At 43.1% G+C, this 16794-nt stretch overlaps 1 pseudogene; it reads right to left on the bottom strand.

The window, feature by feature from the left end:
* Positions 1-14747: 14747 nt before the first annotated feature.
* On the bottom strand, positions 14748-16794 carry LOC148673107 (uncharacterized; annotated as a pseudogene).

The raw sequence follows: 16794 nt of genomic DNA, 5'->3' as shown, positions 1-16794 counted from the left end.
CATCTTCCAAAAATGAGCCTGGAATAGTGGGATCGTCTGGCTTTTAATGGGGAGACCGGAACAGCAGGCAGGTGCAGGAGATCAGGTAAAATGTGAAAGAGCTGGAGCACCCTTAAGGGGGAGGGATTACAATCGTGACAAAAAGTAATTGGACAATTGGCTGCTCAGTTGTTTCTTGATCAGCTGTGTGTTGTTGCATCATTAGTTCATACACAAGAGAGCTAACAAAAGGTCTAGAGTTGATTCTAGATGTGGCATTTGCATCTGGAGTTTCTGGAGGACCAAAGAAGTGTTAATGCCATTAAAGTGGGCCATTATGAGGCTGAAAAATCAGAATAAATCAATCAGAGACATAGGCAAAACATTAGGTGTGTCAAAATCAACTGTTTGGTACATTGTTAAGAAGCAAGAACGCAATGGTGAGCTTAGCAATAGCAAACGACCTGGTAGACCACAGTAGTGGATGACCGAAAAATACTTTCAATTGTGAAGAAAAACCCCTTTTCAACTGTTGAACAGATCAGGAACTCTCTCCAGGATGTAGGCATAGATGTGTCAAGGACTACCATAAAAGTAAAAATACAAAAGCATAATTTTGGAGGGTTCACCACAAGATGCAAACCACTGATAAGAAAGGCCACAGGAAGGCCAGGTTACAGTTTGCTGAAAAGTACATAAAAATGACTCTAGAGTTTTGGGAAAAAGCCTTATGGACAGATGAGACAAAGATTAACCTGTACCAGTGCGATGGAAAGAGAAAAGTATGGAGAAAAAAATGGAACTGCTCATGATCCAGGGCATACCACCTCATCTGTGAAATATGGTGAAGGTAGTGTCGTGACTTGGGCATGTATAGCTGTTTCACTTGCCTTTATTTAGTGATGTCACTGCAGATGGCAGAAGCAGGATGAATTCTGAAGTGTACAGAAGCATTTTATCTGCTCAGATCCAACCAAATGCTTCAAAACTCATTGGATGGAGCTTCACCTTGCAGCAGGACAATGACCCCAAACATACTGCTAAAGCAACTATGGTGTTTTTTGGGGCCAAAAAGTGGAAGGTTTTTGACTGGCCAAGTCAGTCACCCGACCTGAATCCGATTGAGCATGCATTTCACTTATTGAAGACAAGACTGAAAGCAAAAAGGCCCCGAAACAAGCAGTAACTGAAAATGGCTGTTTACAGACCTGGCAGAGCATCACCAGGAAAGATACCCATCGTATGGGGATGTCTACGGGTTGCAGATTTCACGCAGTCATCAATTGCATAGGATTTGCAAACATGCCAAATTTTATTTAAGATTATGTTAATGTGTCCAATTACTTTTTGTCCCATGAAATGGAGGGACTATGTATAAAAAGGGCTGTGATTCCTATATGGTTCAGCCAATATAGACATAAATACCCTCAAATTAACAATGACATTCTGCACTTGAACCTCATTTTCATTGTTTTATTTCAAATTGAATATGCTGGAGTACAGAGCCAAAACAGCAAAAATTGTGTCACTTTCCAAATACTTATAGACTGCACTGCATAGTACTTATAACAAAGAGGAATTGATGATGTAACTAGGCATGTAAAATTGTTGAGATTAGATTAGGAGTATAGGCAGAAATCTCTCCTTCTCAAGTATCTTTCCACCTATGCATTACAACTTCTGTGAACAGAGAAACCATCTCTAATGAAAATACTGCCATTGTTGGGAACAGAGGCAGCCATTGACAGGATGAGAAATTGTAACAGTAAATTACAAAAGTACTTTACAACTTTTAGGAACAAATCAGACAATAATTTACAGTCTCACACAGGATTCTCATACAGGATTCTAAATATAAAATATATAATATATTGATGTAACCAAAACATGCATAACAAACAAATGTAATAGAATATATATCTGTAAAACGATCTGCTCTGAAAACTGATACTGTATCGTACAATACTGATCATTTAGTCATGGATTACACATTGACCATTGACCATACACATTGACCATAATGTGTTACAGTCTACAGTCTTATAGTAGATCACATTTATCTTCTCAGGCACAAGTAAATATGCATTTACTATCATGAACTAAACATTCAACATGCTTTCGCAATATTAGTTCAGCTCTTGAGAGTTATAATGTAAATGATGAAGTTTTATACTAAAAGATCCTTTGCCCAAATGTCTTTGATGAGTTTAAACTTCACGCTGTTGAAAGCTGGCTGGGTTTCCATAGCAGCTTCTCAGTGCTGGGAGGGTCCTAATGGAAAAGTTTTAGCTTTGCCTTGCAGCTTGTGTTGTCTTTTGGCAGCTCTGCCAAAGTCCTGCGCTGCTGACTTTGACTTTGGTCTTTAAACAGTCTGTGCATGGTTTGTCTTTTTGAGGTTCCAGGGTAGTCCAAAGAGGAACTTTCAGAATATTCAACAATTGACAATAAGAAAGACTCCAACTGTCTAATTTTGTCAATCAGGCAAAAACTGGATTCACAAACAGAATAATTTGGTCAGAATTCTGTACTTTACTGTCTGTATCTGCCTGACTTCTTGGAGAAATGTTTAAGTCCTGACTAGGACTGCTTGCTGTCAAATGGTCATAAAAGTCAGTTGGTCAGTTTAGAAAGAATTTCAAGTCAGTGAGTTACCTAGAGGAAAAGGAAAAAGCTCCAGTTTATATGGGTTTATACCATACAGTTGGTGAGTGGTTGAGATACCATCAGGTTTGGTTTGGTACCCATTTGGAAGTTTGGATCTTCCTTTGGCTGATGGATAGTTTGGTCTGTGGATTTTGGGAATGAACAAGCCTGATACTAGCTAGAGCCCATCTGCACTATATATATATAATTAAATGTACAACATTGACAATTTTATGACTATATCAACTGCTTTGTCAAGGCACTCAAAGGTTGCTAGAAATTCCTAATAACACTTAATTAAAACTTAAAGTGAAATAATATGCCTTGTCCAATTACTGGCTTAAAATGATATTATATATTGGAGGACCTTGTATTTCCTTACCAGCTGTAACCATCTAAGGAGCTACATTGTGCCCCCCACACCCTAGGTTATGTACTGTCCTGAACCTGTGTCTGTAAAACTGTCCCAGTTATCTTCAATCAATTAATGCGTTTGCAGAATAAATGGGTATATAGACTTTAAGGTAAAGTAAATAAACCGTACTATTTTCCCTTTTGGGAGAAAATGTTTCATTCTGTATTTTAGTAAAATGGAAAAAAAAGATACATTTCATACTGAACCATTAATATAGAATCATGTTTAATACATGACCAAATTTTTGCTTAAATTGGTTTTGTAAATGTTTTATTTTGTATGAGAACAATTCTTCTTGCAGCTGAAAACAATGCTTTAGTTACATTCCTTTTATTGAGTATTAATTCTCATTTATTGGGTTAAGATAAAACAGAATAAGGTAAGAAATTAAAAGCATTGAACACTTCAGGTCAAATTGACTGTATGACTGATCATGATAGACATGCCCATTTATATATAGGTCTGAGTCAGGAAATGTAATAAGTCTTTTGACTGTATAACTTTACAAGGTACTACATATATCAAAGAGGGATTAATTTATTTTTATTTAATGTCACTGTTACTTAGAATAAGTCAGATATGAAAGTATTTACAAGCTCTGACATAATGCCTTAATACGTGGTGGAATATTATGCAGTGATGAAGGGGAAATAATACAGCACAGTTCTTCTTGCAGCTGAAAACAATGCTTTAGTTGCATTCCTTTTATTGAGTATTAATCCACATTTATTGTGTTAATTTCTTGTTACATTTCAATGTGCTGAATTCCTTTTGTTGAGTATTCTTATTTATTATGTTAACATAAAAGAAAATAAGGTAGGAAATTAAAAGCATTGAACACTTCAGGTCAAATTGACTGTATGACTGATCAAGATACACATGCCCATTTATACTGTAAATAGGTCTGAGTCAGGAAATTTAATAAGTCTTTTGACTGTACAACTTTACAAGGTACTCCATAGATTAAATTAAAAACTTTAATTGATAATTTCTTTTATACACCAGTTCAAATTACAGTAATGTGGTAAATTCTCAATTATCAGGTAAAAACCGATAGCTAAACAATTTGAGAGATGGCTCTTCAGTCTTGTTTTCCATTTTATATCATTTTAATTGTGTATCTATAGTTTGTTTTTGAATAATCTGCATGTGTCTGTAACAAACATTTGACAGGTATATCTTTTTAATTAAAAAAAAGATTACCATAATATGGTAAATTATAAATTAGACAGCTAAACCGATTTAAATTTTAAATCATTAAATTATTAATAATATAAATTAGAACTATGTAAATTACGCTTTTCAATTCAATTGCCTGTAATTGTGTAAGATTTTCTAAACAAAAATGGATGTGGCACAATTTTCCTTTACATCATTTCTTAATTCCATCAAGCATTCTACGATAATGTATAAAATGTTTAAAACATGTCTGAGTTGGATTCAATTTTTTATTAAAGAATTTAATGTAAATTAAAAATAACATTTTACATGAATTTGTATACCATAATCAATTAAGAAGATACAGACTTATGATTCAGAAAGCACTTGAATCTCCTAGATTCCAATCCCAAAACATCGTACATCAAAAATAGTGTTGCTCCCGTTTTCACACTTTAGTCTATGGAAGCCTGTTTCCGCCAGGGAGTAAAAAAAAAACACACACTATGGTATCTCACAATTGCGACTTAGCATCTCAGAATTGCTACTTTATAGCTCACATTTGCGACTTCGAAATAGCCCACATTTAATTCTCTGTCGTTTTGTTATTGTAACGGATTCGGATTCCAGGGCTTCTGCCCTCGCTGCTATCACCCTAGTTCGTGCCTCACTGCATTGGCTCGAACCCAGGTCTTGCCAGCTGAGCTAAAGAACATTTTCTTTAGCCCTGGCAGCCAGCATCCCTGTTATGCGCAGGGGAGGGTGGTGCCGTCACCACACTGCAACCAGATCGTACAACCTGTGTCGGCCGGTCTGTTACACTATATTAATGAATCATACAGGATCATAGGAAATACAAAAACGGAGACAGAATGTGAAAAAAAAAGATACAGAAATGCCGGTTTTCTAGTCAGAGGATTGTGGTGTTCCAGTTACATATTGTCAGGAAACCAATTGGTAGAATAGGAGGATCCTTATGCGTAACCGTGAATCTCGCAGGATGTGGAGTAGCACAGAGACGAACCAAAAGACATAATCCAGGGGCTTGGTCAAAAAGGGAGGCAAAGAGTCCGGTAACAAGGGAAATCCAAAAATGACAATCCAAAAACAAAATCCAAAAGGCAAGAGTAAAGTTAGGTACCAGGAGATCAGTCAAAAGGTTTACTTTTTTTTATTAATATACAAAAACAACAAGTTGCAACTAAAACAATCACATTAAAGAACACAGTCCATCCTTATCCTAAAACAAAAAGTTTTCCATCGTTCCTTAGCAGCATGGTAGCCCCATTTGTTGCACTCATATCTCTGCTGCCTGCGTAATTCATACCTTACCTGCCCACTGATCCCTTGCACTCCCCACTAGCATCTGTATTTCACCAAGTGGTTCCTAGTGTCCCATAGAATCAGTATGATTAAACACAATGAACCACAACAAAAAACTGATCCTTTCATCACCCTTAATTGTTTTCCAGCCCCATAAAACCACAGCCTACGTTAGCTGGAAACTCGGCCATAACCCAGAAAATAAACCTCTGTCTCTCCCAGACTAACTGGGCAACCCTACAACCCCAGAACACATACACAATCGACTCTACCGCACCACATTCAGCCCTTAGGCACACATTGCATCATCCGGCGTCGGAAAGATGGCGACGGTTTACAGAAAGCTCTCTCGTTGGGTGACTGGTTTAATGTTTATTTATCCATTAATACTCTTGTTTTGTGTTGGACGCTCAATGTCTGTCATTACTCATGATGGACAAACGCTTTTAAACCTGAGGACAGACTCCTTAGCGTCAAACAACTTTTTTCAAGTACCGGACCCCACCTGCAAACATGCGGCGAACAACAGGTGGGCAGACGCCAGGGGAGACGAGGCAGCGTACTAGCGCGACTACGAAGGTGTTCGCACAGACCACCGCTGCCGTCTATTTTGTTAGCTAATGTTCAGTCACTGGACAATAAGATGGATGAGCTACATTGTCAGATCAACACGGAAAGGGACCTGAGGGAATGCTGTGTTTATGCCTTTTCTGAAACCTGGCTGAATGTATGCTTCCCGGACACTGCCATCCAGCCAAAGGGGTTCACCGTTTACCGCATGGACAGAAACCACCAAGCAACCGGCAAACACAAAGGAGGAGGCGTTTGCTTCCTGGTCAACAGCAAGTGGTGCACCGACGCGAAGGTAATCTCTAAATCCTGCTCGCCGAATCTAGAACACCTGACCATAAAATGTCGATCCTTTATTTGACGAGGGAGTTTTCCGCCACTATTATCACAACCGTTTACATTCAACCTCAAGCCTGCGTGTAAGCAGCACACAGCGAACTCCACGACATTATCAACAAGCACGAAAACTCCCACCCAGAAGCCGTCTCAATTGTGGTTGGGGACTTCAACCACTGCAATCTGAGGAAAATACATTCAGCATGTCACTGTACCGACAAGAGGAGGCAATATTTTGGACCACTGCTACACAACAATAAAAGGAGCATACAAAGCGCCTCCCAAACCGAGTTTCGGTAAGTCGGACCACATTGCTCTCCTGTTGTACAAACAGAAACTGAAGACCTCCCCCCTTGCGAACAGGTCAGTGCGTTGTTGGTCTGAGGAGGCGGAAAGCAGGTTAGTAGACTGCTTTGATAGTACAGACTGGGACGCATTCAGAGCTCCCGACACAGATTTAAATGAGTATACGGACGCAGTCACCAGCTATATTAAATACTGCACCGACATTTGTGTATCAGAAAAGAAAATTAGGTCATTTCTGAATCAGAAACCGTGGTTCAACAACGACATTCGCAATAAAATAAAAGATAGATCCACCGCGTTCAAATTGGGGGACAAAGAGCTGTACAAGAAATCACGGTATGCATTAGAGGAAGCCATAAACGCTCCAAACGGAGCTACAGAGTGCTGCTTGAAACGCAGTGCGCTGACAGCCGGAGGCTGTGGCAGGGATTACAGTCAATCACAGGCTACAAGGGCTGCAGCCAGGAGATTGACACGAACAACTCATCCCTGCCTGACGAGCTGAACCATTTCTATGCCCGCTTTGATGCTCTGAACACGGGCAATGCTGAGAAGACCCCAAGTGTGCAGAGCGAGTTTGTTCTGAAACTCTCAGAGGAGGACGTGCAGAAGACTCTGAGCAGGGTGAAAATCCGTAAGGCTGCAGGGCCTGATGGGATACCACCTCACATCCTGAGGACATGTGCAGCCCAGCTGGCCACAGTGTTTACGGACATCTTTAACTCCTCCCTGTCACAGTCCATGGTCCCCACTTGCTTTAAAAAAAACACTATTGTTCCAACCCCCAAAAAGGCAAAAGTGACATGCCTGAATGATTACCCCCCAGTAGCATTAACATCTGTGGTGATGAAATGCCTGGAGAAGCTGGTGTTGTCACACATCAACTCCTCCATCACAGAGTCCCTGGACCCCTTGCAGTTCGCCTACCAGAACAACAGATCAGTGGATGATGCTGTCTCCCTGGCTCTGCATACAGCCTTGGAACACCTGGACACTAAGAACTTGTATGTTGTATCGAGAGACCACAGGTGGTGCGGATAGGCAATAAAACATCAACACCACTCACCCTGAGCACTGGAACCCCACAAGGCTGCTGTCTGAGTCCAAGGTTGTACTCCCTGTTCACTCACGACTGCACAGCAAGACACAGCAACAACCACATCATTAAGTTTGCAGATGACACCACTATAATAGGACTGATCAGTGATGATGACTAGTCCACTTACAGGGATGAAGTCGTACAGCTGCTTAGGTGGTGTCACAGCAATAACCTGGACTTGAACGTAAAGAAAACGAAAGAGCTTATAGTGGACTTTCGGAGACACAGGCCACACACTCACAGCCCACTCAGTATTGATGGAACGGAAGTGGAAACAGTCACCAGCTTTAGGTTTTTGGGAATTCACATCTCTAAAGATCTAACCTGGACTGTGAACACTGACTCTAACATGAAGAAGGCTCAGCAGCGCCTTTATTTCTTGAGATCCCTCAAGCAATGGAGGATGCCAATACATGTGTTGGTGAACTTCTACCTCTGCACCATCGAGAGCATCCTCACCAGCGGGATCACCGTGTGGTATGGCAACACCTCTTCGCCAGAAAGAAAGGCACTGCAGAGAATGGTCAATATGGCCCAGAAGATCATCAGCTCAGTCTCACCAAGATTAAACAGCTCTATGAGGACCGCTGCCGTGGTAGAATTCTGGCCATCAGAGGACAGTCACCACCCCGGGCATGAGCTCTTCACCCCACTGCCCTCAGGCAAGAGATATAAGAGCATACTGTCGAGGAAATTTAACTATCAAGGAAGCAACAAGAGAGAGTTCTCACCTGAGTAAGGTCTTTATTTCAATATTGCAATATTGGGAGCCCTGCTGCCACTTCGCAAAGTGCAACCAGAGACTCAATTTGTTACAAGCAGTACAGGGTTTTTATAAGACGTTGCGCTGTAAAAAACTTCAGCGCTTTGTCCCTTCTAAAACTTCCCCTTTCCCTAAGACAAAACAGATTACATCATAGAGCGAGAGAAGAAGCACTAGATTTGTTATTCAAAGTTTATCAGTTACTTTCAGCTAATTCTAACGACCCAGACAGCATATACTGTTTTGGTACATTGTCTTCTAAAGTAACCTAAACAGTGTACTTTGTTGACGCACTGTTTTCTAAAATTCTGCACGTACTGTAGCACAGCAATTACATCCTTGAAATATATTATCTAAAAGCACCAATATATTTTTTGCAAAGCTCTCTACATTTTAAGAATCAATTTACTTATTAGATTTCCACTTCAATTCCCTCCTTTTTATTCTTGAAAATGATTAAAAGTTAGATTCTTCATATGGACTCCCAGGAGGCTCCCATACTTCGGATTCTTGCATTCTTATCAGAACATACTGATGCGCAAACATATTCATTACCATATTTCAAAGCATTGGAATAATACAAGTCGTACAGCAACACAAAAACAGGAAGACAAGTATCACAGCTACTATAATCGGTGTTAGTAACATTCCCCCTTTCCCAAACAGTGATTCTAACCAAGAGAGAAAAGCCGGTGTATCTTTAATGCCTCTTTCTCTGTCCACCTTGTCTCTCAGTTCTTTCAAATGTTGAATAGCGAGCGTAAGATTTCCGTAATCATCGTCATTTGCTGGAATAAATGTACAACAGGAGTCTCCTATTAAAGCACGGACTCCTCCAGATGCTGCATTTTGAAGGTCCAGCACGAACCTGTTCTGAAGTGCCATTAATCTAACTCCCCTTAATTCTTGTTTGATAGCATCTAAGCCTTCTAACGTGATGTTAATAAACGAGTACATTTCATAGCGAGTAATTTGTAACCAGCGGGCATTAGCTACTGCCTGAATACTCAGTCCTGAGGAAAAAAATCATTTCAGCTGCAGTAAATAGTCTATTGTCCTCTGGTATTTTAGAAATATCTGGACCATATCTGTCAGCCCAACTGAGAGCGCGTTTAACCCTTGACTCCCTCTGAAGGGGCTTCATTGAATTTAACAAATAAGAGTTTACTGGGACAATGAGAATGGAGTGGTGTAACGTGACTAGAGCACACACTCCTCTCCACTGGGGAGGAAGGCTATCAAACTTTTGCACCACATTGCCAATACCAATCCATCAAAACCATAGTTCCGTCAGATAAAGTATGGTTAGTAACTGTGGCGTTACAGCCTCCTGTTTTTCCTACTGAGGGGCCACGACCTTTATTTTCATAGCAATAAGAGTGATTAACCCTTGAAGGCAGGTAAACTGCTACTTTAACAGGAGAATCAGTCCAGGTAATGTGATTCTTTAGGTAATCCCACAAAGGAGGACATTCTGCTTTTTTACTGGTAACATTGAAGTGAATAGCAAAATGCACTGGTGGATCACTGGGAGAAACGAAGCCTAATGCTACTGTAGTAGACTTATTTATCTTCAGGCCGGTTGCATTTGGATGCCCCTTTGAGTAGGTCAAATACGTTATAGTGAAGGTGGGAAAAGATCTAGGGTCTGGCTTTGGAAATCCTGCCACTAGACTTATGCATTCAGAAATGTGACTACCAACTGGTCGGGGAAAAAGTCGCATGGGTGAGGCTGTAGAATGAGGCATTAAAGCACATACATAAGATGCATTAAATTTCTTTAACTTTACAGTATGATTTATAAATTTGTACCACAAATTACTCATATCATCCTCATTATCAGTTTCATTCAGCCAGTTTGTATACAAAGAGGCTTCGCGTTTAGATTCTTCTTCTTTCTCGGTGGTGACAGGCCACATAAAAAGGAAAAAGGCTGTGCACATCAGTCCCAAGCAGGTGATCCCCATCTGTCCTTGTGGAGACATCACTCCTGCGCTTTGCTCAGTTCGTTTGTGACCTTTTTACAGTGGGAAGCATGAATCCAGGGAACCCTTTCCGCGACTTTCACAGCAGTGGCAGTGGTCAGCAGCACCTGGTACGGCCCCCTCCACCTGAGTGAACACCACTTCTTTCTCCTGAAGTCTTTCACCAGAATCCAGTCTCCTGGCTGGAGTGTGTGGCAGAGGTCCTGGTCTGGTGCAGGCAGCGCAACTTTAACCTGTTTATGAATATCACTAACAAGTTTAGACATTTTCCGGCAATATGCTACCAAACACTCATCTAAGTGGGTGAGGTCTGTGGCCTCCCCCTTTACTTCTGGAAGCCCTATTCTCATGTGGCGTCCAGTAAGAACCTCGTGTGGCGAGAGTCCTATGGTGGAATGTGGCCTGGCCCTTAAATACATCAAGACCAATGGGAGGCACGTCAACCAATTCATTCCTGTCTCACCCATCATCTTTGTTAGTTTATTCTTTATAGTCCCATTTACACGTTCCACCGCTCAACTACTCTGAGGGTGGTACGAACAATGCTGTTTTAAATCAATGCCCAGGCGATCTGCGAGAAAGGTAAAGACATTGTTCACAAAGTGGGTACCGTTATCTGAACTAAGTTTTCCTGGAATTCCCCATCTGGGAATGACATCTTGGAGCAAGTGCTTAGCCACACTTTTAGCATCAGCGTGTTTACAGGGAAAAACTTCTACCCATCTAGAAAACATGTCTACGATTACCAGGCAGTACTTATATCCGTTACATGGTGTTAATTCAATAAAATCCATCATAAGGTGATCAAACGGATCATCTGGGACGGGGTGCGCTGAGGCCTGAGTTTTAGTGCCTCGTCATACATTGTTTTGTGCACAAATGAGACATTTATTACAAAATTTCTCTGCAAAAGTTGTAAATCCCCTCGTGTCCCATTGCATACTTACCATACTTAACATCCCTCCTTTTGACACATGGTCTCGCCCATGTGTCATTTTAGCAATGTAGGGGAAGAAATGTCGGGGAAGACATGGTTTCCCCATTGGGCCTAGCCAGATCCCATTAGAAAACAAGCCAGACTTTTTCCAGACTGCCTTTTCAGCTGGAGTGGCCAGGGCCTGCATGTCAGATAGTGAAGCCATTGCGGGCTCAGGGCTAAGAAGGGGAAGTAAAAGTGCAGAAGAAAAAGGGGATACTGCAGCCGCCTTTGCTGCAGCATCGGCCCTGGAGATGCCTCTTGAAATCTCATCCAGCAAGTGGGTGTGTGCTGCACACTTGCACACAGCAATAGAGTTGGGCAACAAAATAGCCTCGAGCAAATTGCTTACCAGGAGGGAGTGTTGGATCGGCATGCCTTGTGATGTGAGAAATCCCCTATTCTTCCAGAGAGTACTGAAGTCATGCAGAACCCCAAAAGCGTATCTATCAGTGTAAATAGTAACTGACTTTCCGGTTGCCAGGACACAGGCCCTTGTTAAAGCCAAAAGTTCGGCTGCCTGGGCAGATAAATGCGAAGGGAGGCGAGCGGCCTCGACAGTGGAGTGGTCAGAGACCACTGCATACCCCACATGACTCAATCCGGTAGTCGGGTCCTTACGAGCTGACCCATCAACATAGAAGAGCAACTCCGAGTTAGGAAGGGGAGAAGAGAGATCCTGCCTGGGCGTTACCTGAGAAGTGATGGCCGCCAGGCAATCATGTGGCTCCCCCTCATCCTGAGTGGGCAACAAGGTTGCAGGGTCTAACACTGTGCATCGCTCGATAGTAACATGTGGCAGAGATAAAAGGACATGATGGTAGTGAAGAGTAGACGCGGAAGAGAAATGTGAAGTTTTACTCTGAAGGAGGATAGAAGCCACAGCATGTGGAACCAAAAGCTTCAGCGGACGATAACAAACCAAAGAGGCAGAAGCCATGACAGCTGCAGCTACTGCTGCTACAGCTCGTAGGCAGGCTGGGAGGCCTCTGGTTACAGAGGTAAGTTGCTGAGAATAATAAGCAACTGGTTTAAGACAGTCTCCGTGCTCCTGTAAAAGGACAGCACTGTAGAAACCAGTCTTCTCGTCAACACAAAGTGAACCCCTTAGTCATATCAGGAATGCCCAATGCAGGGGCAGACATCAGTGCAGTCTTGAGTTCAACAAAAGCGTTTTCCGCTTCTTCAGTCCAAGTCAGTCTGTCAGTCATATTCAGGCCTGAGGTGTGTGCCATGTCAGACAATGGCTGTGCTAGTTTTGCATACCCGGGTATCCACGCCCTACAGTAACCTGTGCAGCCTAAGAAGGACATTATCTCCTTCTTGGTGCGGGGTTTTGGAATTTTTTGGATCGCAGTTATTCGCTCCGTGCCAATGGAACGTGAATTTGCAGAAATGTCATGACCTAAATATCGTACATTCTTTTTTACAAGCTGCAGCTTTGATAGTGAAACTTTATTTCCAGTACTGGCAAGATAATTTAAAAGATCTTTAGTATCCTGAACGCAAGCGCTTTCACTCGGAGAGCAAATCAACAAATCATCAACATACTGCACAAGTGCACTACTGTTTTTAAACCCAAACCCTGAGAGACAGTTCTGCAATGCAGAGGAAAATACAGTAGGAGCCTCGGCATACCCCTGAGGCATACGAGTCCAAGTATACTTTTTCCCTTGAAACATGAAAGCAAACCAGAACTGGGACTCGGATTTGGAACAACAGGAGCTCGAGCATATATGGCTGCGTTTACTGCTCTTAAATCTTGCACCGGGCACCAGGATTCCCCATCAGCCTTTTTCACGGGGAACAGTGGAGTGTTACAGGGAGATGTTGGGCAGGGAATCAAAATTCCTGCGGCGACCAGCTGTTCGATCACAGGTTTAAGCCCAACCTCAGGGTCTGGCCTGAGCGGATACTGGGGCTTACTCGGCCTATAGGTGGACTTGGGTTTTACTTCGAGCGGGGAAGGCCCTCTATTAATCCCACATCATATTTGTGAGCCGCCCAGAGGGAGCTGGGCACCCCCTCTAGTGCGGGATGGGAAGTGTCAGAGGTAGACACAAACAATGCACCCATCTCATTATCTGGAGCCGTGAGATGCACTGTCCTCCAGGTCTGAAGGATTGCTGAGTATGGGCACCAACTGGCCTGGAGGGTGGCATTATATTTAACTCCCCTCGAGTCTGGAGCTGACCACGAACAGCTCAACACACCGTTGGACAAAACTGCTCACGTCCTGCCAGTGAAAACCTGATGCTTTAGCAAGGGAAACATGAGGGTGCGTTCCCGCTCGATAAAGTGTCTTCTGCTCCTCTGTTAAGGTAATAGCTAACGCTGCAAAGTCTGAACCCTCAGCAGGAGAGGCAGGATCAGTTTATGAAACCCAACTCACTAACCTTTTTGTAGAGGGACTGCTTCCAGAAATAAGTGGCATGGTAAAAGCTACCTGTATAGGCTGGGACACTGCCCGATTAGCAGAAGTATGTCGCCATGCTTATCATGCTGAAAGACAGCTCACAGACAAGAGAGAGCGAAAAGCCCGAAAGGATTATTATCAGCTTCACCAGCTGCAAATGGCTCAGTTACAGTTTTACCAGGGTGACCAGAACAGAGGGAGAGGACAGCGCGCCCGGCGTGGCCGAAGAGGAAGAAGCAAAAGCCCGAGAGGGGACTTTCAGACTTGCTGTGTGGACAGACGGGACACTGGGCTCGTGACTGCCCTGAACACAACACAGCGAAACGAAGAAGCGACGGCAACAACTGGGATCTACCACCACCACCTCCACCTGAAGTAACCATGAGCTCACCCTGGCAGGAGGAAAAAAGGGACTGACGTTCATCGCAAGCTGAGGTAGGGCCTGAGGGCACCGAGACTTATCTTACCTGCCCTCTCTCCCCCATCTCAGCTACCCAAGGTCACTTTATACATAAATGGAGACCCTTATGAGTTTTTAGTGGATACTGGAGCCACACATTCGTTACTCAGAGACAATATCTATAGATTCGACCCCTCCTCAAAATCCATTTTAACAATAGGGGTAACGGGTAATCCCACAAAGTCTTATTTTACTGCACCCCTGACAGTGGAATGCCAGCAGCATGGGTTTGGGCCTGGTAAACACTCCTTCCTCTTTTCTAAAGAGTGCCCTGTTAATTTGTGTGGCAGAGATTTACTCTGCAAAATGGGCCTCACCATCGTCTGTTCAGAAAAAGGGCTTGAGCTAACCCGCAATGAAGACTGCTTGCCACGCACCATGTTAATGCAACACTCACCCACAGTCCCGGACTACTACTACAGCTGGGACTTAGTGCGGGATGAGGAACAAACACCACAACTTCTTTTACAAGAAATAAAAAGACTGTGGTCAAGCCAAGGTGATTTTCAGGACGTGAACAATTTACATTGTACAGCAGAGGTTAGTTTTGCAGGTCCAGGAATTTGAGGTAGCTTGGTTCGGTGATGGACTGTGTAGTGATAGGATAAAAAGCAATGGGTATTTAATTTCGACAGAATTGTAGTACAGTAGAACTGTAACTGAGCCATTTGCAGCTGGTGAAGCTGATAATCCTTTCGGGCTTTTCGCTCTCTTGTCTGTGAGCTGTCTTTCAGCATGATAAGCATGGTGACATACTTCTGCTAATCGGGCAGTGTCCCAGCCTATACAGGTAGCTTTTACCATGCCACTTATTTCTGGAAGCAGTCCCTCTACAAAAAGGTTAGTGAGTTGGGTTTCATAAACTGATCCTGCCTCTCCTGCTGAGGGTTCAGACAGGCCACTTAGATTACTGAAGAGAGGAGTCAATCTCTCCAAAAAGTCATTACAAGTTTCCTCGGGTTTCTGGTTACTTCGCCTTAGCACTACCCAATCCACTTTCCCCGTATATTTAGCCTCTATTCTGCGACATATGGCATTAAGCTGGGTCTGATAGATACTGCCAGCGTCACTGCTGTATGGGTGGTCAGGGCTAAACTCATCTTGACCATCTCCCCTTACATCACCATAATCAAGCTTCAAAGTCTTTATAAAAATAGTCTCTAGCTCTCTGCTCGTGGGTCTGCTTTGTGCTACTAGCCATCTCAGGGCTTTTGTGTACTTACGCCCATTGGTTTTGGGGTTTGGCAGCTCCCCAATAACTGCCGCCAACTCAGTTAATTTCCATGGGCGATAAACAAGGACAGTAGGTTCCTCATTCTCACCGGTGCGGGGATTAGGACATTCAATCATTGGCATGTGGAGCACCCCCTCTCCCTCCTCCATGGACTGGGGACGCGGAACGGCAGAAGGATCTGCGGAGCGACCCCCTCCATACCGCACTCCTCTCCTTGTGCGGGACGGCGAGAGCATCCCCTCCGCGTCACCCTTTTTCTCATCCCGTCGCCTATTATACGGTGAAGCCGGCCGGCCCTCCCCATATGGTGGAGGCGACGGAGGGGTAGTCACAGGAGCAATAGCTACTGCAAGACAATCTAATTCGGGATACACTTTAGTAGTGCTCAATATCATCTGTTCAGGTTTCTTACCCCATCCTGACTCATGCTTCTTAGCACATTCCTCCCACACACGTACACATCTGCACATATATTTAAAATCCCACCCGGGATCTCCCTCTGGGTTAAGTGAATCTGTCATTTCGTGTAATAATCTTATGGCCCATGGCTGAAAACTACCTACACGGGGCCATCTCTCATTTGTCCATCCTGACATATTATCGGAAAAAGGTTGACAGTATATTAACCCATATTCTCTTCCCACTATATTCATGGGCGTTTCAGTTTTCTTTTCACTATTGCCTAACGTACTTTGTCTCTCTAACTTGCGCCTCAATTTTCCATAACTCAAAACACTTCCAGTCGACTTTCTTATTTCCCTCTTTTTCTTTTAACTGTTTTTCTTGTTGTTGTATCTGCCTGGTACTAAAACTACAATTTTTTGAAAACCTAACTTACTCCACGATGGAAGACACTTTATTCCCCTTTCTCCAAATTCCCTGTACATGTACTTCGCTGGACCGCTCGGTCCTGTTTCCGTCTTCGAATTTTCATTTCCCATTTTTACCGATCGGTGCCTTTCTTAGAACCTTATCACATTAACTACTCCGCAGAGCAAAAACCACACGTCTGTGTTAAGATAAGTTCTTTATGAGTCCCGGACTCAAACCCGCATGAGAACACCCTCACCGGCCTCCTCTTTCTCTGCTATAAAACCACAGAAAATATACTTATAAATCGTCTTAAAACAA

Source organism: Lepisosteus platostomus, chromosome 4, assembly GCF_059453375.1.
Source record: "Lepisosteus platostomus isolate fLepPlt1 chromosome 4, fLepPlt1.hap1, whole genome shotgun sequence".
NCBI classification, from domain to species: domain Eukaryota; kingdom Metazoa; phylum Chordata; class Actinopteri; order Semionotiformes; family Lepisosteidae; genus Lepisosteus; species Lepisosteus platostomus.
This window is presented reverse-complemented; position numbering and strand designations above follow the sequence as displayed.